This window comes from Biomphalaria glabrata, unplaced genomic scaffold, assembly GCF_947242115.1.
Source record: "Biomphalaria glabrata unplaced genomic scaffold, xgBioGlab47.1 scaffold_19, whole genome shotgun sequence".
NCBI lineage: Eukaryota > Metazoa > Mollusca > Gastropoda > Planorbidae > Biomphalaria > Biomphalaria glabrata.
This window is the reverse complement of record NW_026602932.1, coordinates 556,194-579,801: the sequence shown is the minus strand read 5'-3', so window position 1 is coordinate 579,801 and position 23,608 is coordinate 556,194. Positions and strand designations below refer to the sequence as shown.

Genomic DNA, 23,608 nt, shown 5'->3' with positions numbered 1-23,608 from the left:
TGAACAATTTGAACTAAATATTCAATATTCACTAATTCAAATAAAGTCTTTATAAAAGAAACATAATTATATTTAAGGTCCTAATCACCTTATAATCCAAGCTGTCTGAACAATTAAACACTACACACCATATAGCCAAAGCTTTAGCCAAATCTTTAGTTGTTTCAGTCTTTCCAGTACCAGCTGGACCTGCAGGTGCTCCACCTAGATCAAGTTGTAGGGCTCCCATAAGGCAGAGATAGCATCTGTCCTATGAATGAGCAATGTGGCATGAATAGAAAACTAAAGATAGAGATGGTTGCTGTTTTAATGCATAAACTAGAAAGATGAAACTTATCCTTCTAGGAGGGAGAAAGAATTTTGTCAATGTCTCTATGATTGTGCTTTGATTGTGCTTATAACTATTTGTCAAAAAGTAACATCTGGCATCACTTACAGATTTTGAGCTCCCATTCTACTAGATTACTAATGAATAAGGTACTAATATGTTCATCATAAAATCTTCAGGCTAGTTAAGCAACTGAGAATTTACAATTTAAAAGTAGGGATCTACACAAAAGTGGTAGCTGTTTTTTTTTAAACTAAAAGCATTGCTATTAAGTTTATTTAAAACTAAAGAATTTATTAGCAATTAATTCTGTTGTGTTCAGTAAATTTGTTAAACGTGTTTGCCCAGTTAATAATCATTGATGAAATGGATATGTCAACTTAGTTATTCAAATATTTTATTTTTTTAATTCAATAGAAATATCCACTTGAATCCTCAAATAGTCAGGTAGGCATGTTCTGAAAATTAGTCAGGTCATGTCATATTATTCAAATGTTTTATCCTGACATTAATTCAAATGTTTTATCCTATCAATTGATCAAACAAATATGCCTGTCACTTGGAAAAATATAAATAGTCCAACGATAACCTTATCAATAAACTTACAGTCAGAAGTGTAATCACTAGTCTAGGACAGGCTCCAAGGTACTCATAGCCATAGGTGTAGACAGCAATTGACATGCAGACAACACAGTTGTCCACTTCCATATTCCAATAATATCTGAGTTGTTTTTGCCAGTCAAAACTTAAAAGTTCTGATACCTGTCAACACAAGTTTTGTTGTTTCTTCATTTAACAAACAAATGAAAGAAGGCCAAAGAGATTCATGAATCTAGTAGATCAAAAGAAATGCCACACCAAAAAACTTGGCTAAAGAGATTTTAAAACTGCCAGCAGCTACAACTTACAACTTAAAATATTTATAAGATATATTTCCTCTAGATTGTAAATGTTTTGAATGCACATGCAATGTTTCCATTCATGTGCAGAAAAGAAAATGTTTTTGTTTTGTTCCTAGCATTATACTGATCCCCAGAAAGATTTTTTATTTATATGCAGATGATAATGACACAGACCTAAAGAGACTAAAATGAGTCCTATAGTTACAAATGTAAAAGAGGTAAAGCACTGTGCTACATTTCATCACCATTACCGAAACTATTCTTTATTTTTAAAAACAAAAAATTTTCCCAAAACACAGTTTGTAAAAGCGAAAGAATGAAACTGTAACTTGTGATTTTCCTTTCTATCTTTTTAAAAAGAAGATCTTGTGTTTATTTAAACGATGTTTTTCTAAATGCTCTTTTTTTTTTTGACCATGAAGTCTTGAGTGCTGATTAATATAGGCATAATTAACCACATTTGGGACAATTAGGATTTTGTCTTTTTTACAATGGATTACCATTTTTAAAATTCCATTTGACTGATTAATTTGTAAAGCTTTGATTTTTTTTCAGACATACTATTTTTAAGATATTAGCTATAGATATTACATTCTAATACAAGATTTTAAAGCTTTTGGCAATCTCAGGGCTGCATGTAAAACATTTCTGTTACCTCAAGGGTCACACATAATGGTCTTTCTTTTTGCACAGCATGGAGGGATAGATAGGGTACTTGGGGCACTATAAGGTGTTGTCATTACAGATTTGACAATGAATACATTTCATTTAAAAATATTTTTAATGCACATTTCACCAGTCATCTTTTAAGAAGAGTTGTTGGTCTTTGTTGCATGAAGCAATATGTATTTTCTAATGATGTCAAAAAAATTGATTTAGCCATCAAATGGAATTTAATAATATTAGGAAGATGAAAAAGTTCAATGTCAAAAAATGTCTGACCTGTTTTTTCACCATTTCTGAAATTATGTCCCGTGCATGAACATTGATTGTAATAAGAGCGCAGAGTGTAGCTCGTGCCAGTTTAGGAAGTTCTCCTCTCACTGCCCCAGCTAGAAGATTTAACTCCTGTTGATAGAAAGTGATTTTGAAAGTATTGATATATTTTAAGTGCTGATACATAATGGTAGCAAAGATAAGTTTTGTGAAATATAAAATCAAATAAAAATTTTTACTGTAAAGCTTCTTTGTTCGAAGTCCCTCATTACCCTGATAACTGTTCGAGAGTCTCTAAGAATAGCTGTGACATCATGGGTCCACATCATTTGACATATTGTTAGAACAACCTAAGAACAGAATTGATGTTGAAGAACAATGATAAAAATGGTTAGCTCTATCATATACAAAAGTCTGAGATCAATATGTGTCTGAACTCCAACATAGCAGCAAATGAATTCATTAAGTTTTTCCAAAGCGTAGGACAAATACAAATTAATGAAAGTAGAAATAAAGATGTAAACTCAGAAATCCAAGATAAAATTAAAGAAAACAATCCAGCTTACTCCTTGGGAATGACCACTAATCTTAAAATGAAGGAACTAGATGAATCCCTAAAAGTCCTCAAACCAAAACAAGCCCCGGGCCCAGACAAAATATCAAATGACATGCTTCTTCACTTGGGTCCTCAAGCCAAAAGAAAACTGCTACAATTATTCAATGCTAGCTGGAAATCTGGCAGAATTCCAAACATCTGGAAAAAAGCCATTATGATCCCTATAATAAAGCACGGCAAACCAAGAAATAAACTGGATAGCTACCGTCCCATCAGCCTCACTAGCTGTACTTGCAAACTGATGGAAAGAGTGATAAATAGAAGGCTGACATGGATCCTTGAGTCAAATAACCTACTCACTGAAGCCCAGGCTGGCTTTAGAAAAGGCAGATCAACAGAAGATCAAATTGCCTTCATCACACAAGAAATAGAAGACGGCTTTCAAGAAAAGAAACCAACAACAATTGTGTGGGTTGACTTAGAAAAAGCATTTGACAAAGTCTGGGAACAAGGTCTCTTGCTCAAGCTAATCCAGCATCACATATCCCACAGAATGTACAACTGGATAAAGGAATACCTAAATAATAGAAAAGCCTTAGTTTGCATGCAAGGACAAAGAAGCCACACAGTAGGTATAAAAAATGGCGTCCCCAAAGGAGGAGTCCTATCCCCAACAATTTTTCTAATATTCATAAACGATCTAAATCAAAACCTACCCAAAAAAGTTAAAAGCAGCATGTATGCAGATGACCTTGCCTTAATTAGCACAGAAGAATATGTAGGAACATCGAAATTTCGATTACAAGATGCTCTTGATAAACTCAATAATTGGTCCAAAGACTGGGGCATGTCCATTAACACAAAAAAGACAACATATACCATATTCTCACTGTCAACAAAACAACAAACAATAAAATTAACATTAGATAAGGAAGTTTTAGAAAAAAATGACAGCCCTACTTATCTTGGAGTCACCTATGACCCGAGACTAACCTGGAAAAACCAAATAGATAAAACACAGAGTAAAGGCATCCAGAGACTATCCCTCTTGAAAAAATTAGCTGGCACAGATTGGGGAGCTAATCACAACATCCTGAAAAAGACCTATACCAGTTATGTAAGACCTGTACTAGAATATGGTGCCACAGCATGGGGCTCAGCAGCCCAAACCAACCTAAGAAAAATAGACAAGGTTCAAAATATTGGTTTAAGGATAATGACAGGAGCAATCAAAACAACACCCATTAGAGCTATGGAGGAAACCGCTGCCCTGATCTCTCTGGATGAAAGAAGAGAAATAAAAATCCTTTCCCAATTCACTAAATTGGAAACCTTTGAAAGGCACCCACTCAGAACAAAAATCCACAAAACTGGCACAAAAAACGTCTCAAAAGGACCAATTTCATACAGGAATCTCTAAACCTAAAAAAGAAACACCAACTTGAAAAAATTACTCTGGAATCCTCGATACACTATAACGAATTTCCACCCTGGGACGAAAGCCCTCTTCCTACTATAAGGGACCATATTGAAAACATAAAAAGAAAATCTGATTACAGACCAACAGAGCTCAAGGAAATAGTGAACTGTTTTCTACATACCAATTACCCTAGCAATCAGTGGATCAGAGTTTACACGGATGGCTCATCCCATAAAGCCACCACAAATGGAGGAGCTGGAATACTTATCGAATGGCCAGATGGAGGAAAACTAGAAAAATCCATTGCAACTGGAGAGCTCTCTGACAGTCACAGAGCAGAAAGGGAAGCACTAGCACTAGCTGCTACCATGCTAGCAAATCATCCAAGTTCCCCTCACAGTCAGATTGTCTTGCTAACCGATGCAATAACAACCCTCCAAAGCTTGCAAAAATCTGATTCCTCTTATATTAAAAACCTCAGAACAGCACTTACAAAGCTCAACAACAAGAGCAAAAAAACTGTTATTCAATGGATATCAGCCCATATACAACTAGAAGGAAATGAGAAGGCTGACACACTCGCCAAGAGTGGGAGAACTAACTCTCAAATAAACTCTGCACTCTATCCAGAAGAAATGAAGAAATTAATTGTAAACAAAATAAATGAGAAATGGACGAGCTCTCATCCAAATCACAAGAAAGATGAAGCTTACTATAAGCTATCCCGACAAAACTAACGTCTAATCTTTCTCAGGACCGGACACAACAGAATGCGACAACACATGCACCGAAAGCTCAAAATTGGAGCCAGTGAAATCTGCCCATGTGGAGTATCACCAGAGAATGCCGACCACGTCCTCCAAAACTGCTCTCTTTACCAAGAGGCCCATATAAGACATTGGCCCCAAATCACCCCAATAGAAAGAAAACTATATGGAGAGCTCCCTGATTTGGAAACCACCGCGCAGTTCATCTCATGTATTGGTCTAGTCATATGAACACTCCAACATAACAATGAGAACGATGAAGAAGAAGAAGAAGAATTAGTTATTAAGAGTTACGAGCAAAGTAATCCCTCTTACAAAAAGTTGAGAGGGATTGTCTTTTTTTTTACAACTTTACTTGCATACTTAGAATGAGAACAATACACTGACCTAGACAAGAATAGTGAAAGAAAGAGGGACAGAAGGAAAAAACAAGAGAGACATAGAGAGAGGACAATGGAAAATTCAAGCTAAACTAAGCAACAAGACCTAAAAGACAGTGGTCTATGTCTAGCAGAATAGAACAAACTAAATGTTGATGACTAGCGTACTGATTAACTATTGATAAAGATTTTGAAGTTAAACTAAGTCTAAACTCTGGAGCTAGTAAAATGTTTTTAACATGTTTGTCCCAAATAATGATCTACAATAAATATTCAAAATTCAATACATTATTTGCATAGTGTCTGCATGTATGAATTCAATAATTAAGGAACAAAACTAAAACTAAATGAGTTTTTTTCAGTCAAAAGGTAATTCTTTAGCTAAATATGTACATAAAAAAAAAAGAAATGCACAAAAATAATTTGTTAATTGGAAAGCAATTAAACTATTTAGTTTTTATCCATGACTCTGAAAGTTCTGATATAGATTTTGTTTATTTATTATTCATACTAATAAAGTAACGGATGCGTGCATGTGTGTGTGTGAACAATCTATTTGTATTGCCCTTATTCTTCATCTTTAGACTCTCAGATATTGCCATTCTTGGATCCTACAAAACTCAGAATGAAATGTGTGTGGAATGAACAACCAAAATGATGCACAATTACTCAGGCTTGCTACCAATTGTTATGTTCTTATTGTGCAGAGTAAACACATGTATTTTTTTTACTGTAATGCAATGAAGAAATGTATTACCTAACAATTTTCTGAATGGCAACAATGGTGGAGGAATCCTCTAGAAACTCTTTCCCCTTCATAATTAGAATCAGGATTTCTTTTGACAACCACTAGAGGTAACTGTCTTGAGTGATTCTAGCCGCTAGGAGATCATCCACGCTGGAACAGACACAACATTAAGATTGATCTACTCCATTGTGACATACTGACAAAATGTAAATCACATGTAACTAGACTTTATATATAAATGCAATTAAATGGTGAGGATGTCTGCCTGGTTGTGTGATATGTACATCAGACTGATCTCAATGCTTCCCACACCAAGGCTGCCTTCACAAGAAGGTTTGGGTTAGTCTTCATTTCATCTCATATTATACTGACTACATGTTTGTGTAAACTCTTAAAAATTTCAATACCTCAAACTAGCTAGATCTAACATGGACTCATTACTTTTTTTTTAATTTAAATACACAAAACTTAATTCTTGGCTAGTGGTCTATGTACTCCTATATGGTTGTAAAAGTTTGACATTTAATGCTGAGGTTGACTGAAAGAAAAATCCAAGTCTTTGAGAGAACAGAACAGAAAAATGCAGGGTATCAAATACCAGGAAAAGAATGGCTGGCAAAAAGGAGGAGCTCCTCAATACTGTGAAGAGATGAAAGCTGATGAGCTGGTTTGGTCATATTGTAAGACATAACTCATTGCCTAAAATCATTCTTCAAGGTACAGTGGAGGGAACATGAAGAAAGGGTCAATCTGGCTGGATAACATAAAATAATGGATCTTAATATCCTGCTAAGAACACCTGCTGATGAGGTACAGTGGAGGGAACATGAAGAAAGGGTCAATCTGGCTGGATAACATAAAATAATAGATCTTAATATCCTGCTAAGAACACCTGCTGATGAGGTAAGTGGAGGGAACATGAAGAAAGGGTCAATCTGGCTGGATAACATAAAATAATAGATCTTAATATCCTGCTAAGAACACCTGCTGATGAGGTACAGTGGAGGGAACATGAAGAAAGGGTCAATCTGGCTGGATAACATAAAATAATGGATCTTAATATCCTGCTAAGAACACCTGCTGATGAGGTACAGTGGAGGGAACATGAAGAAAGGGTCAATCTGGCTGGATAACATAAAATAATAGATCTTAATATCCTGCTAAGAACACCTGCTGATGAGGTAAGTGGAGGGAACATGAAGAAAGGGTCAATCTGGCTGGATAACATAAAATAATAGATCTTAATATCCTGCTAAGAACACCTGCTGATGAGGTACAGTGGAGGGAACATGAAGAAAGGGTCAATCTGGCTGGATAACATAAAATAATAGATCTTAATATCCTGCTAAGAACACCTGCTGATGAGGTAAGTGGAGGGAACATGAAGAAAGGGTCAATCTGGCTGGATAACATAAAATAATGGATCTTAATATCCTGCTAAGAACACCTGCTGATGAGGTACAGTGGAGGGAACATGAAGAAAGGGTCAATCTGGCTGGATAACATAAAATAATAGATCTTAATATCCTGCTAAGAACACCTGCTGATGAGGTAAGTGGAGGGAACATGAAGAAAGGGTCAATCTGGCTGGATAACATAAAATAATGGATCTTAATATCCTGCTAAGAACACCTGCTGATGAGGTAAAGTGGAGGGAACATGAAGAAAGGGTCAATCTGGCTGGATAACATAAAATAATGGATCTTAATATCCTGCTAAGAACACCTGCAGATGAGGTAAAGTGGAGGGAACATGAAGAAAGGGTCAATCTGGCTGGATAACATAAAATAATGGATCTTAATATCCTGCTAAGAACACCTGCTGATGAGGTACAGTGGAGGGAACATGAAGAAAGGGTCAATCTGGCTGGATAACATAAAATAATGGATCTTAATATCCTGCTAAGAACACCTGCTGATGAGATACAGTGGAGGGAACATGAAGAAAGGGTCAATCTGGCTGGATAACATAAAATAATGGATCTTAATATCCTGCTAAGAACACCTGCTGATGAGGTACAGTGGAGGGAACATGAAGAAAGGGTCAATCTGGCTGGATAACATAAAATAATAGATCTTAATATCCTGCTAAGAACACCTGCTGATGAGGTAAGTGGAGGGAACATGAAGAAAGGGTCAATCTGGCTGGATAACATAAAATAATGGATCTTAATATCCTGCTAAGAACACCTGCTGATGAGGTAAAGTGGAGGGAACATGAAGAAAGGGTCAATCTGGCTGGATAACATAAAATAATGGATCTTAATATCCTGCTAAGAACACCTGCAGATGAGGTAAAGTGGAGGGAACATGAAGAAAGGGTCAATCTGGCTGGATAACATAAAATAATGGATCTTAATATCCTGCTAAGAACACCTGCTGATGAGGTACAGTGGAGGGAACATGAAGAAAGGGTCAATCTGGCTGGATAACATAAAATAATGGATCTTAATATCCTGCTAAGAACACCTGCTGCTGAGGTACAGTGGAGGGAACATGAAGAAAGGGTCAATCTGGCTGGATAACATAAAATAATAGATCTTAATATCCTGCTAAGAACACCTGCTGATGAGGTAAAGTGGAGAGATTTGGTTATGTGAGCTGTCACAGTACCCCTAAACCAAAAGTCAAGGGACAAATGAAACGAAGTGATAGGGAAAAATGAATGACTAGATTAAAGCATAAATAGAACAAAAAAACAACTAGATTAACACATTAATAGTTACTACCAATACGTCTATAAATAACAAGAAACAGGATCAAATACTGATAATATTTTAGACACTGTACCTCCCAGTTATGTAATAGACCAATGGGAAATGAGCAAGTGTATCCAGGAACAAAGCGTCAGGCCTGAAACATTTAAAATAACAAAAGGCTATTATTAAAATTTTCACTTTAAAAAAAAAATGCTAAAAAATTTTTGATAGACAATACTAATTCAAGATATTTCTTTATAAACCCATACTAGATCAACAACTAAAAATGAAAAGATGTGACACGAAAAAAAACCTACTATATTTTGTGCAGAAAACTAGGCCATAGGAGGATCCCAAGCCCAGCTGAGAAAGGAGGAAGCTTGGGCATAGGGAAAAACCTTTAGCTTCAGTAATAACAAATGGCAAATCAACAGAGGTCACAGACCTGGAAGAAGATGGACCTCCAGCTTGAAGGTTTAAGATGGGCAAGACATGGGAGGGGGAGGCAGTGGCTGAATAGTTAAGTGCTTAGCTTCGAAACCTGGGGATCCTGGGTTTGAAACTCAGAGGAGACTAGGATTTCTATTTCGGGATTTTTAGGGCACCCCGGAGTCCACCCAACTCTAATGGGTACCTGGGAACTTTACCTATTTTTTTTAAAGACATGAGAGCAGTTGGAGAGACTCGCCCAGATGTGTAAGTTGTTCAGAAACTGAACTTTACTTTATATGTAGTGTAGACCAAAGTTACTGCCCTTTGATAAGTTCAATTTTTTTTTTCAATCAAGAATTCAGCATTGTTATCCAAAAACATGACAGAGATAGATGAACCAGTATATGGCACATTGTTAGCAGGAAAAACATTTTTTGTTATTTTACAGTATTTTTTTTATACCTACTATTATTTGACATATTATTTATTTGCACCTCTATTCTTATTGTACTATCTTATGCCCTACAAAATCCAGAATTTCTCTATCTTTATTAGACAGAGGTTTGTTGGAGTATGCATTCTAATACATCCTAATTATCTTGGCAATAAAGTATGTTATGAGAGACATAAGGTTATATTATAAGTGTGCTTAGAAAAATTGAAGCTTTCGTCAGAGTATTCATTTTATTTGACAGAGTTGTTAGCCCTGCGCACAACCGTCTGGGGGAGTGAGCCTTTTGCCTCTATCAATAGCTGCCTTTTATTTTTGTGTAAGCTGCTCTAACCCTTTGTAGATCCCTCCATATCCTGCAAGGCAGCAAGTTTGCTTCACCAAGGGTATGTTATATTATGAGAGTGCTAAGAAAAATTGAATTTTACAAAATGACAACTAAGATCTAAGTTTACCTTTCCCAATTTCCCCATTCTAAGCAGCACAAAGATCTTGGTTCTAGCCTGATGTGAAAGTTTGTTTTGCCAAAACCTGATGACATTGTCATGAGGGGATGTCAATTGTTAATCTGAAAAAAAATAATAATATATATATATATATGAAAATAGAGACTTTATTGTACAGATGTCCTTGTTGGAATGAAAAATGTGGAATGCGGAATATACACGCATTAATTGTCTGTCATCATTTGGTCATTAAAACAATGAAATAAAGATGGCTACATTTAGACACCATATTTCAAGTTGCTAAGAACTTATTGTATTTGCCTATGATTTTGTCTACCCTGACATAATCTAACACTTAGTCCCAGCTGTTTCATGTCTTTGAAAAATGTTTGTTGTGAGTTTGCCAAAGACTAGTGAGGCTCAGTTTCCATCATCATCATCATCATCAATCCTTTGAATTCCTCATAGAACATAGGGCCTCGACAAAAACACGCCACTCTCCACAGTCTCTTGCTAGTTTTTTTATGGTTTCCCAGCTCTTCCCGGTCTTCTCTGCTTCTTCAAGTACACTGCGTCACCATGTTCTTTTTGGTCTTCCTCTGAGTCTTGTTCCCTGGGGGTTCCACTCTAAGGCCTGCCTAGCTCTGTTGCTGGTATCTTTTCTAAGGGTGTGACCAATCCATCTCCACTTCCTCTCTAAGATCTGCACTTCTATATTTTTCTGTCCACTCATCTCCCACAGTTTGGTGTTTTCTACTTTGTCATACCAGTGTATTTTTGGGATATTTCTCAGGCATCTGTTGATGAAGGTCAGTATTTTTTTTGTTGTGGCTTCAGTTGTTCTCCATGTTTCAGAACCATACAGTAGGACAGCCTTGACATTAGAGTTAAAGATTCTTAGTTTAGTCTTGTTTGAGATGTGAGGAGATTTCCACGTTGGTTTTAGCTGTGTAAATGTCTGACGCGCTAGATGCACACCTGATGCACATACCATGCTGTGGTGTGACAGCTTGAGTGCCTCAATGACCCTCAGAGCTATACCGGCGGGAGCTCATCACTCCTGGCAGGTACTACCAAGCCAGACAGGTCTGCTAGGAAAGAGGCCAGACAAAAGGTGCATCCCCCTCCACGGGACACAGGGGTTGTGCAATAGGCTAACAACCTGTCCATTGAAAAAATAGTGTTATAGAAACCAGAACAAAAACACAAACACTAAACATTGTCAGAGGCGAAAGTAGAGCTCCACAAAGGAGACTTATGAAGCTATGCATGGAAAGTCGAACGAATCCTGTGAGGCCAACCACTCTACTTAAACCAATGAAAAAGAAACACTTCCTTATTCAGAAGGCAGCATTTAACTTGGGAACATGGAACGTACTTTACTAGAACCAGGTAGATGTGCTCCAATTGCCAAGGAAATGGCCAACTACAAACTACAGATCCTGGAAATGAGTGAATTTCGATGGAAGACTTTTGGTGAAACAAGACTGCAATCAGGAGAAACCCTTCTCTTCTCTGGAAAGGAAAAAGAAGATGACTTACATGAAAATGGTGTAGCACTACTACTAAACAAGGACGCTTTCAAAAGTCTAAGTTTCAGAATGAATAATTAGAGCCAAATTTTAGTCTAAGTTAAAAAAATGTTCACATCATTATGTGCTATGCTCCCACCAACCTTGCAAGTGATACTGACAAAAATACATTTTATGACCAACTGCAAAGTAAAGTTGACAAAATACCTACAAGAGATGTTTTGATCCTCATGGGAGACTTGAATGCCAAAGTGGGAAGTGACACAGAGAGAGAGAGAGAGAAAAGTATGGGCACCCATGGACTTGGCATCATAAAAGAAAATGGAGAAAAGTTTGCAGACTTCTGCACATTTAATGAATTAGTGATAGGAGGCAGCATTTTCCCCCACAAAAAATGCCACAAAGTGACATGGGTTTCACTAGACAATAAAACAGAGAATCAAATTGATCACGTTACCATACGGCGGAACTGGAGAAGCACATTACTAGACTTTACCGCTTAGCCACTGTGCCTTCAGCTGAGGCTTGTGGGAAGTTTTTTGTGTTAGGGTGAATAGATTGTGCAGGTTTTCCCTTATAACCCTCCACATCATACTGTGGAAGTCATGACCACCTGCAACTCGGCCATATCCTAGAGGCCTCTGAAGTTTTGTGGGAGAAAGACGAAAAAAACCTGCATGTCATTTGCCAACATAACCCATGATTAAAGATTACTTACCTCAAACCTTTCTTTATCATGTGGTAGTCTAACTATTCATTTGTGTTTGTTTTGTTATAAGTTATATGCCATGAGAATCAAAGCCAATAGTGTTTTTATCAATATTTTTTACTAAATAGCTGAAAAAATTAAACTATTTTGTTATTCAATTATTTTAAAATTTAGCCACATATCTCTTTGCAAGTTGATATAATTCAATCTTCTGTAAAATGACTCCCAAGTGGAGGTTACCTCATCAAATCTGTAGTATTTTTGTTATTTTATGAGAGCCTTAAAGTACAACTCTTTTAAAGTGCTATTAATGGTCATATATTCAAGCAATGGCCTCACCTCTAAGTTAGGATTACCATAAAACTCATTCAGGAAGTCTATCAGGCTGTCAAGAGTTAATGTTGTAGAACAGACAATCACATGCTTCTTGATCTTAGATAGACCCAAACGGTAGTCTCCACCACAGTTAACTCTTTCCATGTATGTGGCTAAGATTCCTTGAATCTAGAATGGATTTATAACAATGAACCAGTTAGAAGAAATGAGTTAAAATGTTTAAGTTCCATTGGAATGTTTGTAGTAAAGTAAAGTATCCCTTTACTTAGCTAGATTGGGAGACTTGAGTATGATTACATGGCTTGATATAAACACAAAGGCCAGGGCAATGGTTAGAATCATAAAGAGTCGACCCAGCCAAATGTCAGGGAAAAATTCTCCATAGCCATCAGTGGAGAACATGACAACAACAAAATAGAAAGAATAAAAAATTTTGAAGTTTGTGCTGCTGCTTCCTCTTTGAATGTGTTGAATAGTGCAGATACTTAAGTGAAGGAAATCAAGGAGAAAACTTGAAGTTAACTCAAATGTCAACTTATTTATATTTATGTTTATCACTGACAGAAAATAAGGCAAGCTATTGACTCTAGAAACTGGGTCAGAGAATACATGGTCACTTAATTTTAACTAATATATATATTCAAATAAACTCATGTAACTCTATCAAAAACTAAATTTATAGTGCAATTTCTAGGCTATATTTTACATTCTGTAGCACTATATGGCTATACAGTACATATATTACACAGTATACAGCACAACATCTAGGCTATATCTAGGCTACAAAGCACAATAATTAAATATTAGTATATAGATCTATATATAAAAATATATATCTATTGAATTGGATACTAGTAATGCAGATGAATGCCTGCCTGTTCATGTGGTCATTGATCATGCTGTTTGTTGCTTTTACTTGTTTCTGATATTCCTTCAGATTTGAAAATTTATTACATCCTAACACAAACCTCCTAAGAATTGCAAGAGATGATGACAGGCAGGGTTTGAACTGAAGACAATCAAGACCAGCAACCAGGCAGCCATCCTGTCATCAAGATGATGTTCCAAGTTTGAATCCAGCAAGAAGTTTAGGCTCAGTTGAAGAAATGTTCATTTCTGAAGGACATGATAGGGTTAACTGTATGTCATAACCTGACAAATTTGACACAGGCCAGTAATACAGTTAAGTGTAGAGTGTTGATGGACAAGGGACAGTACTGGTATGAATGTTACACATAAATATGACTCATGTTATGATCATGTGATTGAAACCTTAGGGGAACCAAACTATTAGTCTACAGTGAAGTCAGTCCGGGGATAGTGAATTCTCAAGTGAATTAGTAGTGAATTCTCAAGTGAAGTAGTATTTTCAAGTGAATTAGTAGTGAATTCTCAAGTGAAGTAGTATGAGTCCAGAATAGATAGAGAGTTTAGTATGGCAGTACAGCAATTTAGAGTTTAGTAAAGCATTTTTAGCCAGTGTATCCTGTAGACAATTGTGTAGTATTTATATTGGATGTTATTTTTTTGTTATTAAAGAACCACATTATTTTGGAACTCTTGTTGTCAAGTTCTTGAGTTGGATTTGTTGTGTTGATCAGTGTTTACAGAAGGCCTGTTGGAGAGAATCATTACAACATATAAAGCCAAACAAATAAATTTATTTCCAAAAAATATTGAAAGAGGATTTGTTTTTCAGTAGCCTCACATGGTAAATAAAAAAACAAGTGATGTTGACAAACAGTAGCACCATCTGCTGAAGTAATGTCACAGACATAGTTTGGTTTGTTAGGTGGAGATCATTCTGCCAGAAAATTATTGTGTTATTTCATTAGTGTGATGGTCTGGAGAATCAAAGGGAACCTTATGATACATTTATTTTTTTAAAGATGAAGATCATTGTCTCAGAATGTATTGGAAAAAATGAACTAATTGGTTCATTATTAAGAGTTGCAGACACAGGAGAATAATAATAAAACTTCCTTTGCTAAGCAGATCTTAAAATAGCCTATTGGCTGAAATAAAAGGAATGACTAGCAGGAGACAACAAGCATTCTACAGCACCCAGCACATACTTAGAAGCAAAAGTAAAGTGTATATCAATGAAAAGAGAAAAAAAAGTATATATAAACATCATAAGACCAGTAGCCATGTATGCAAGTGAGACCTGGGCACTGACAAAACAACAGAAAGTCTGCTAAATACTTGGAGATAACAAATCCTTAGAAAAATGTATAAAAAAGAGCAGCTTACATTGGGAAGATTACTCCAAAAGAATGTCAGACAACAGAGGAGCGAAAAAAGTATACCAACAAAAAACAAAGGGCAGAACATAAATAAAATGGATTGAAGATATGGCGACAGATCTACAACAACTTAGAGTTTCGGCATAGAGATAAAAAGCTCAAGAGAGATCTGAATGGAAAGATGTTACTAAACTATAAACTACATACTAAATTTAAAGCAACGATATTTTAAGTTTTAAGAATATTATCGACTCATGATTCTTGTTCTTGAAAAGCATACTCTCTGAAGAAGCTTAAAGGAGAAGGTGACAACAACAAAGACAGTTGACAGCCATTTTCTGATTCTGGGACTAAGAATAAGACTACTTAAGTTAAAGATCTAGATAGATTCAAGTCATATCAAAGTTATCATAGTAATCTTGATTGTTATAGACATAGTTAAAGATCTAGATTGATTCAAGTCATATCAAAGTATTCTTAGTAATCTTAATTGTTATAGACATAGTTAGATCTATGTCTTTATGAATCATATTATTGTCACGTTGACTATCATGAATACCGTTGCAGGCATTTCGCAGCAATGAGTCTATTCAGACTCTATTGACTAGATCTATAGGATATAGATGTAGTGATAAACCTAGTTATCAGGACATCATAAATGTGATAACATGATGTTAGGGTGACATTATATATAATGTCATAAATCGTACAGACTTAGTCATAGGTCAGACTAAATTTCTAGATGCATTAAGATTCTACATCAGGCAACAATACAGCATTACAGGCAGCACTTTCACTTTCTTACTAAGTGTTATTGTAATACTAGAATACCTAGATCTAATACTAAGTAGTAGACTGACACTTAGTAGTCATAGTCACCACATAGATCTAGATTTCTATATGAGTGTTTCTCCAGTACTGGTGCCAAAAAGTGTCACATTATGCTAAAAATTAAAGTTGAAGTTTTTGGTTTCATTTCAACTGTATTCACTTCTTCAACCAGTTCACTTTAAGAATTTATCAATAGAAAATGAATTGCAAGATGTAGATTTTGACAGCAGTGTCTATTCAAGGGGTACCCCCTTTTGCGTCACAGGTGCATCACCGGGACACCACTTGATAATTTAACAACTACCAATTGATAAATTCATTGTATTTTAGCATAATATAACTGTCTTTATTGTTATTAGTCTTTAGATACTAAAATTTATGCTTTTGCATAGAAAAAGTGGATTTGAGCTCAATTCAAAAATTGGGACACCGTAGCACCTGTGACACTACAGGTTAAAGTTTTTTTAAAAGATATTCTGTGAGAATATAGAAATTATTTTATTTTTGCACTAAAGTGATCCATTAGACTTATTATTAAGTTCACTATTCTAGTCATAAAGTACCCATTTGTAAAAATGCTGCTTTAATTTCACAAAATGTTGCTGGTGCTTCATGGGACACCATTTTTTAAAATAATGTTTATAAGTGTACATTTTTGTCTTATCTGTGCACAAGTCAATGATCGTTATTATTTTAAATTATTGACAATATATATTTTATATCTTTTGTTAGTTTTAACACACAGAAAAAGGTTTGAAAAAAAAGAAAGAAAAGAAAAGGCATAAAACTGTACACAAATTTTATTTGACAATTTCAGAAATCAAAACATTCCACTCTCAAACTATTGCCATTTGGTATCAACATCACTTCAGTAACAATCATGTCTGCATACACTAACTGTATGTCCTGCACTTCTGGATATACAAATATATTTTTTATTTCTGTGCAGACCTGCCTACCAAAAAAAGTCCAAATGCGTAACGCTGATGGTCAAAATGCGTATTTTGGCACCAGAATGCGTAACACTTACGCGAACCACTATTTTGTCATATATATATAATATTAGATCTAAATGTCATGATTAGATCTACAATCTAAAACAATACGACAATAGAGATGATATCTAGACTAGATTTGGATCTATGTCTATATAATGAATATAATCTACTCTAGATCTGGGCTCAAGAGTGTTACCGATGCCGTGGATCCGCTACAAACGTAGGTCTACTCCAAACTTTTGTAAGCCTACCTTCATCCTTGATCTATTCTATACTAAGACTAAGAATTTAATCTAGTCTAGATCTAGACTAGATGGTAGTAGATGTTATCGATCTAGATCTAGTCAATCTAAATCATACTGCAACTAAATTGGATCTAGATTGTAGAGTAATGTAGAGACTCATGACATAACGTAATCATCAGTCGTAATGTCTATTCCTGTATAACAAGTTATCTAGATTCTAGATCTAGAATCCAGATCTAGATCTAGACTAGATATCTACAATGTCACTCAATGTGTTTTGAATCGATAGCACTTCGATATTTTTTTCTATACAAATGAATACGGGAATCAGGGATTCAACATAATTATTTTCTACTAATGAACTTACAAAAAAAAAGTCACGTTGGTGTATCAGCTAACTGACGGTACCAACCCGCCACTCCCTCACTCTCGCGTTCTTCATTTCTAGACTAAATCTATGCTTTTAAGAACCAATCAACGTATAGATCTGAACACAATGTGTTCCCCCACCTTTTCTGTTCCCCCCCCCCTCAACAGGACGGCTTAGCGTGACCTCTGTGACCGATGGTAAGCTAGGCAAGAGAGGGGGGGGGGAAGGATACGAAATGCGTAACGCGACGGGTTGAAAGCGTATTTGCGTACTGACGGTCATTTTTGGGAGATTTTGCGTAACGAATACGCATTTTGCGCAACGGTAGGCAGGTCTGTCTGTGCCTTTTTAAAAAATTATTTCTGCGCTGATCATCCAGGACTTCTATCACAACACCTGTAAGAAAAAAAATTACCAGCAATGTTGAAAAGTTAATACTTCAATCTAAAACATACTTTGAACTTGTTTATTGAAATTAAAAGGTACACAGTGCAAAAAATTATACCTGGATAGAATATTTCCCCATACTTGACAATCACACAGCTATTTACAATGTACTTTTGATTAGTGAAGGAATTTGTTTGGGCCTGAAAAAACAACAACATGGGGCTGAAATACTTAATTTCTAAAGTGAGTCTAAAATTATTTAGCAGGGTATATTATTAAAAAACAACTTATACAATACAGGTAACATAAGATTCAATGAAAATTTTTAAAATGTTTATATGTAAAAGCTCTTTACCTTTGAATTTGAGCATATGGGACTGACATCCAAAGAGTCTTCAAGATTTGACTGAGATTGCACTACTGAAGAAAAAGAAACAATTTCATTTAGAAATCAATTAGGTAATGTTAAAATGAATAATGTTTTTTCTCAGATAATTGCAAAGTGCTATTTAAAAATAAATAAATACAAGTACTTACCATTTTGTTTCTGAAGTTTGAACACCTTCCAAGATCCACATATTTCATCATGCAGGCACTGACTGCCATATGAATTTCTGCATGGAAAGCAGAAACAGCTTCTATTTCTGTAAGCAATAGTGTTAGATGTTATACCTCTCACTAGGTCATTGAAAGATCCTTCTTTATTTACTGGTCGCCACTTTGTTACCTTTCGCAGTGTACCATCACCGTCGAGTGATGAAGCTGGATTTTTTTAATGTCAGCTCTCTGTGTCCTTTTTTGATCAGAAATTTATTAATGCCCTCTATATAAAGAAAAATCTTCAAACAGAACTCACATAAGCAAGACTGCATCTTATGTTAAGTAGCTTTTGCATGAAACGTTTTCCTGTTTTCCTAACCCTAACAGATGATTGAGAGGGATCAGTTCTTGAGACATCCTCTCTACTGTAAAAAATGAATATTGTTTCCAAGGCATTTTGTGCAATGCAATCACTTCGTTTTTTTTCTTGCAATTTGTTCTGATTTGCACTTGGACAAAAAACTTCTTGGAAGACCAAAATGTTAGAAATGAGTAGCACAACCTCTGAGTTTCTTGTACTTACTAAGGATACTGCAGAGTACATGTCTATGAGCACTAGACATCTGACTTTTTTTTTGTTGGTGGAGTGTAGTTAGGTTTTGATACTTTCTTTAATGTTGTTTAGAAAGATGAGCTTTCTTCTCTCAGGTAGGCGCAGAAAGCGTATGTCATTGACAGCTTTACTTTTTCTTGGGGAGCATATTTGTGTGAGACCATCAAAAACTGCAGCATATTTCTTGGGTGATCTAGGCAATTTCATCAAAGCTCTTGAAACAGCCATTCTTTTTGCCACTGGAGTCTGGAATCCAGTACCTAGTGATTCATCAACCTCTGCTGAGATTACATTAAGTGGACTATTAGCTTGCTGTTTTCTTTCTTTGCGTTTTCTGTTTATCCAAGCTTCTTCATGTGGGCTTAACTAGGCCCTGTATGCAGCTTTTCTTAACCTTTCCTTTTCTCTCCACTCTAAAACAGCAACACGGCTCAGGCTTTGATGCTTGTAAATTTAGAGTCTTTCTTGGCTTGTAGACGCCTTGAAACTCTAACAGATACTCCATTACTGAAATCTGTAATTTATAAAAATGTATAAGTATCAAAATAAATAGATCTATTATATATAGGCCTACTAATAACTTTCATAAACATATATTATATATTGGTGCATTATTTAAATCTAGTCTAGTAATGCCCATAATTGCTTGATAGGGATAGACTCAATCAATAGTATAGGACTAGTACTGTTAATTATATTAACTTAAGTTAAGGGGAGGTATCCCTGAAAATCTTATTTTTGTTATTTCTGAAGCTAGGCCTTTGAAATTTGTTATGGTAACATATAATGATATTCTAAAATAAATAATGCTAAAAAAAAGTATTTTGAATGATGGTTGCCATGGTAACGGCGGCCATATTGTTTATTGTATACAAATTAAAAGTCTGAATTTTGTAAAAACTATTGATCAGAAATACATGAAATTGAATTAAAAGATAAGAAAAAAGGATCCACTAAATTGATACAACGTCAGAATTAAGGATTTAAGTATGTTAAATTTTTTACAAATTTTTGAATTTTTTGTATTTTTTAGACCTAAAAAAACAGGATAAATATTAATTAAAAATTCTTTAAAAAAAAAAGTAAATAAAATATTGAAAAAAAATCATTGTACGAGTAAAGTTAATGATGTCCTTAAGAAGTGTTTCAAATTTCATCAAAATCTATCAAGTAGTTTAGGAGAAATTCCTAGTAAAGCACAATGACATGTGCAAAAACTAACATTTTGAGAAAAATGAGTTTAAAGTATAAATTTTATTAAGATTTTGTCTCATAGACCTTACAAAAACATTTAAAAAACATGTTTTAGACACAGATTTAAGCAATAAAAATGATTGTAATGTAAAGAAAAATGATTGATCTACTTAATTATGTTATTAGTTAAAAATCGATATCCTAGACCTAAAACTCAATTTTCTCTAGGGATACCTCCCCTTAAGACTGAAAGAACTGAATACAATATAATTGAATATACTGTATAAACAATACAATGGAAATTAAGTGCAGGTTAAACCAAACTTTGTTTTAGATATAATCTACATTTTAATATAGAATAGGTCTATAATATAGATCTAGATAATTTTCTAGATACTTGTCAATTTAAAGAAAAATATATTATTAAATCTAGAATTAGATTCTAAATCTAGTCATTAATGACCTAGTCTAGAGTCATTAGTCTAGATTCATAAAAGATCTAATGATTTCTAATCTAATAATCTAGTTTAGATCTAAATCTAGTCATTAATGACCTAGTCTAGAGTCATTAGTCTAGATTCATAAAAGATCTAATGATTTCTAATCTAATAATCTAGTTTAGATCTAAATCTAGATATTGAATTAGATCTAGACTGACTAGACTATTCTAGACTCTTGTACTCTACTCTAGGTCTAGATCAAGAGTAAATCTAGCTATAATATAATGAATTACATAATTAGATCTAGGTCTAGATCTAGAGTAAATGTAGATAATGAATTACATAATTAGATCTAGATCTAGAGTAAATCTAGATTTAGGTCTAGAGGTCTAGATTTCTAGATCTAGAGTTTAGCTTTTTAAAGTTTTAAAGACAAGTGTCTGAGATGAGCCTCAAACGAAAGATCAAATAGTTCTAAATCTTATTTACAGAATAAGTAAATTTTAATTATTTAATGTTTCTTAAACAGTACTGCTTTATTTCTTTTAGATGTAGCTAATATTAACTGACACTGTAAAATCTTTAACAAAGTATCACTAAAATCTATTTGGACTTAACAGACGTAAACTAGGACACCATTTGTAAATAAACGGAGTAGTGTCCACTGAAACGCCCCAAACGATGTAAAGTAAAATTACAAAAAAATATAAAATGAAAGATGTCAAAAAAAAATGTTCATTTAAAATGATTATGAAAATAGTTTATTACATATATTAAAATCATTTAATCTTAATTGAAACTTTCCATGAATACAGAAAACTTAACAAATCCTGAACTCGTATTAGACGCTACATGTGACGCCACAATTTATGCATGGAAAACACCAACACAGGGTCCCATGGAGCACCTCAATGCCTTATCCAATTTACTTCTCAAAATAAAAACAAATTAATTTTTTTTAAATCCCTACACACGTCTACTATTACATCAACATAATTGTTTTAGAAATATAAACTTTTTGTTTAGTAACAGGCTTTAAAATTTATTAACTTTACGATTTAAGACTAAATTGTATTCAAGACGCTTCACGTGACGTCATGATTGAATGGTTAAATTTAGTAACCTCGTAATAAAAAAGCACTTCGATTAGGATATTGCAATCAAACTTATTTGTAATAAGCTTACATTTCAGTAGAATAATGAAATATCTACGTACCTGATGGGTTGTTGATTCACAAAAGATCACAAAAAACAGATTAAATGATTAAATTAATCTGTGACTCACTGTAAGTGTTACTCACTGATGAGTGTGAGTAAGAGATTGTCTCTGACTCTTAACTTAACTCAGACTGTCACTGTTAGTCACTGTAGTTACTTGTAACTTACAACTTTTAAACTTATATTGCCAGTGAGTCTATCTGGGCTATCATTAGTATCATCATCATCATGCTATGCCTATGCCCGTATGCCATAGGGCCTATGGCTGGACATGCGCATGACATGGTCTTCATCGCCATCGATTTATAAACAATAAATGTATGAAATTTATGAATGATTCAGGAAATACTAGAGTAGATTCTAGTAACTATATAAATCTAGATTACCGTGATGAAATATCTAGCGTCTATATACCAGACTGTAAATTAAAGTCTAATAGTCAATAGAGCTAGCTAGTCATGTTAAGTTTCAGACGTCAATAATAAACACTTGTAGCGGAAGTCATCTTTTTTTCTAATTCGTATTTATAGATCTAATGGGAGCATCCATTGTCTTCTGAGACATGGGGAGCCATCATTTATAATTTTAAGTCCTCACTTTCTGGTCTTCGCTTTTTCTTTTTTTTTTTAAACTTTAAATGCTCTAAATTTTAGATGATCTCGAATTAAGTAATTTTAGATCGATCTAAATAAGAAGGAATACTATCAAAACAAATATAGATCAATTGTCATTCATTGTTTGAATGGCTGCCTGGTCGTGGATGGCTGCCCGGTGCGTGCGGTTTGCACGCTGGACTGTCGTTCAGATTCATCGAGGGTCCCGGGTACAAACCCTGCCCGCTCCCATCCCCCGTCGTCCTGAAGGAACATCCGAAACATATAAAACATTATACGAATGATTTGTGTACGTTGTTAACTTCTCCACCTCTTAACATGTTCAGATGATTCATTTAATTGAACAAGTCATTGTGATAGCTAAGTCTAGATATAGATCTAAAATCTAATTTAAAAAAAAAAAACAGGAATTTAAGTTTGTAGTGTACTTGTTGCTTTTCTGAATAGATTTTTGAATGATCTTACTCCTATCCAGCAATGCAAATAACCTGGAACAAAAAGGTCTTTCAGAAGTACTGGATACACTATCTGGACACAATAGGAACAAGAAAAAGGCAAAATATAGAAATACTTTTAAAAAAAAAAAGCTTTTATAGGAGGAAGAACTCCACCTTCGCAACAATAAATTTCAATATTGTAGAAGATATTTTATTTTTTCCATATCAAAATAATTGATAACCAATATATAATGGACCTCATTCACCAATCTCTTCTATATAATTTACGATCTCGTGTTTAATTCATGTTGGTTGTCACGTGACAGTTTTTTTTTCGTTGTTTTATCAATAAGATCACGTGATTAAATGTTGTTTGTTTACAATTGGTGAATGAGGTCCATTGGCAAATTGGTTAACTTTTAATTGATTCATGTTTTTTTAGGTAAAAAAAATAAATAATTGTTTAAAGTTTCAACTTGATCCGAAAATAGATGTGGGAGAAATAACGTGCACAATTATCTATGGGGACGAAACCCTACATATTTAGCATATCTGTGACTGTTGAATGATTAATTTCCCTTGTTGGCATTAAACAAAATATTTAATTACCAGTACTTAAAAATCTTATCTTATCTTATCTTATATAATGCAGACGCTACTTCAAAAAAGAAGATGATTACGTCCTACGCGTCATGCATTTAGTCATGCATATTAACCAATGACTTAAATTCTGCCAAGTCACTGGTTTTCCTGGCTAGCTCAGGCAACCCATTCCATGCTCTAATAGCACTAGGGAAGAAGGAGTATTTGTACAAATTTGTCCTAGCATATGGG

General features: G+C 34.6%; 1 long non-coding RNA gene and 1 pseudogene across 1 annotated transcript; both read right to left on the bottom strand.

Annotated features, from left to right (window-relative positions):
• LOC129924166 (dynein axonemal heavy chain 6-like) overlaps nucleotides 1-12,782 on the bottom strand; it is an 88,031-nt pseudogene extending 75,249 nt beyond the window's left edge.
• Nucleotides 12,783-17,735: 4,953 nt separating this feature from the next.
• Nucleotides 17,736-22,600, bottom strand: LOC129924173 (uncharacterized). Its single transcript, XR_008776148.1, has 4 exons — nucleotides 21,722-22,600; nucleotides 18,256-19,385; nucleotides 18,074-18,138; nucleotides 17,736-17,918 (listed from the first exon to the last, which is right to left on the bottom strand). It is a non-coding gene; the product is annotated as an uncharacterized LOC129924173 (long non-coding RNA).
• Between the last annotated feature and the right edge of the window lie 1,008 nt (nucleotides 22,601-23,608).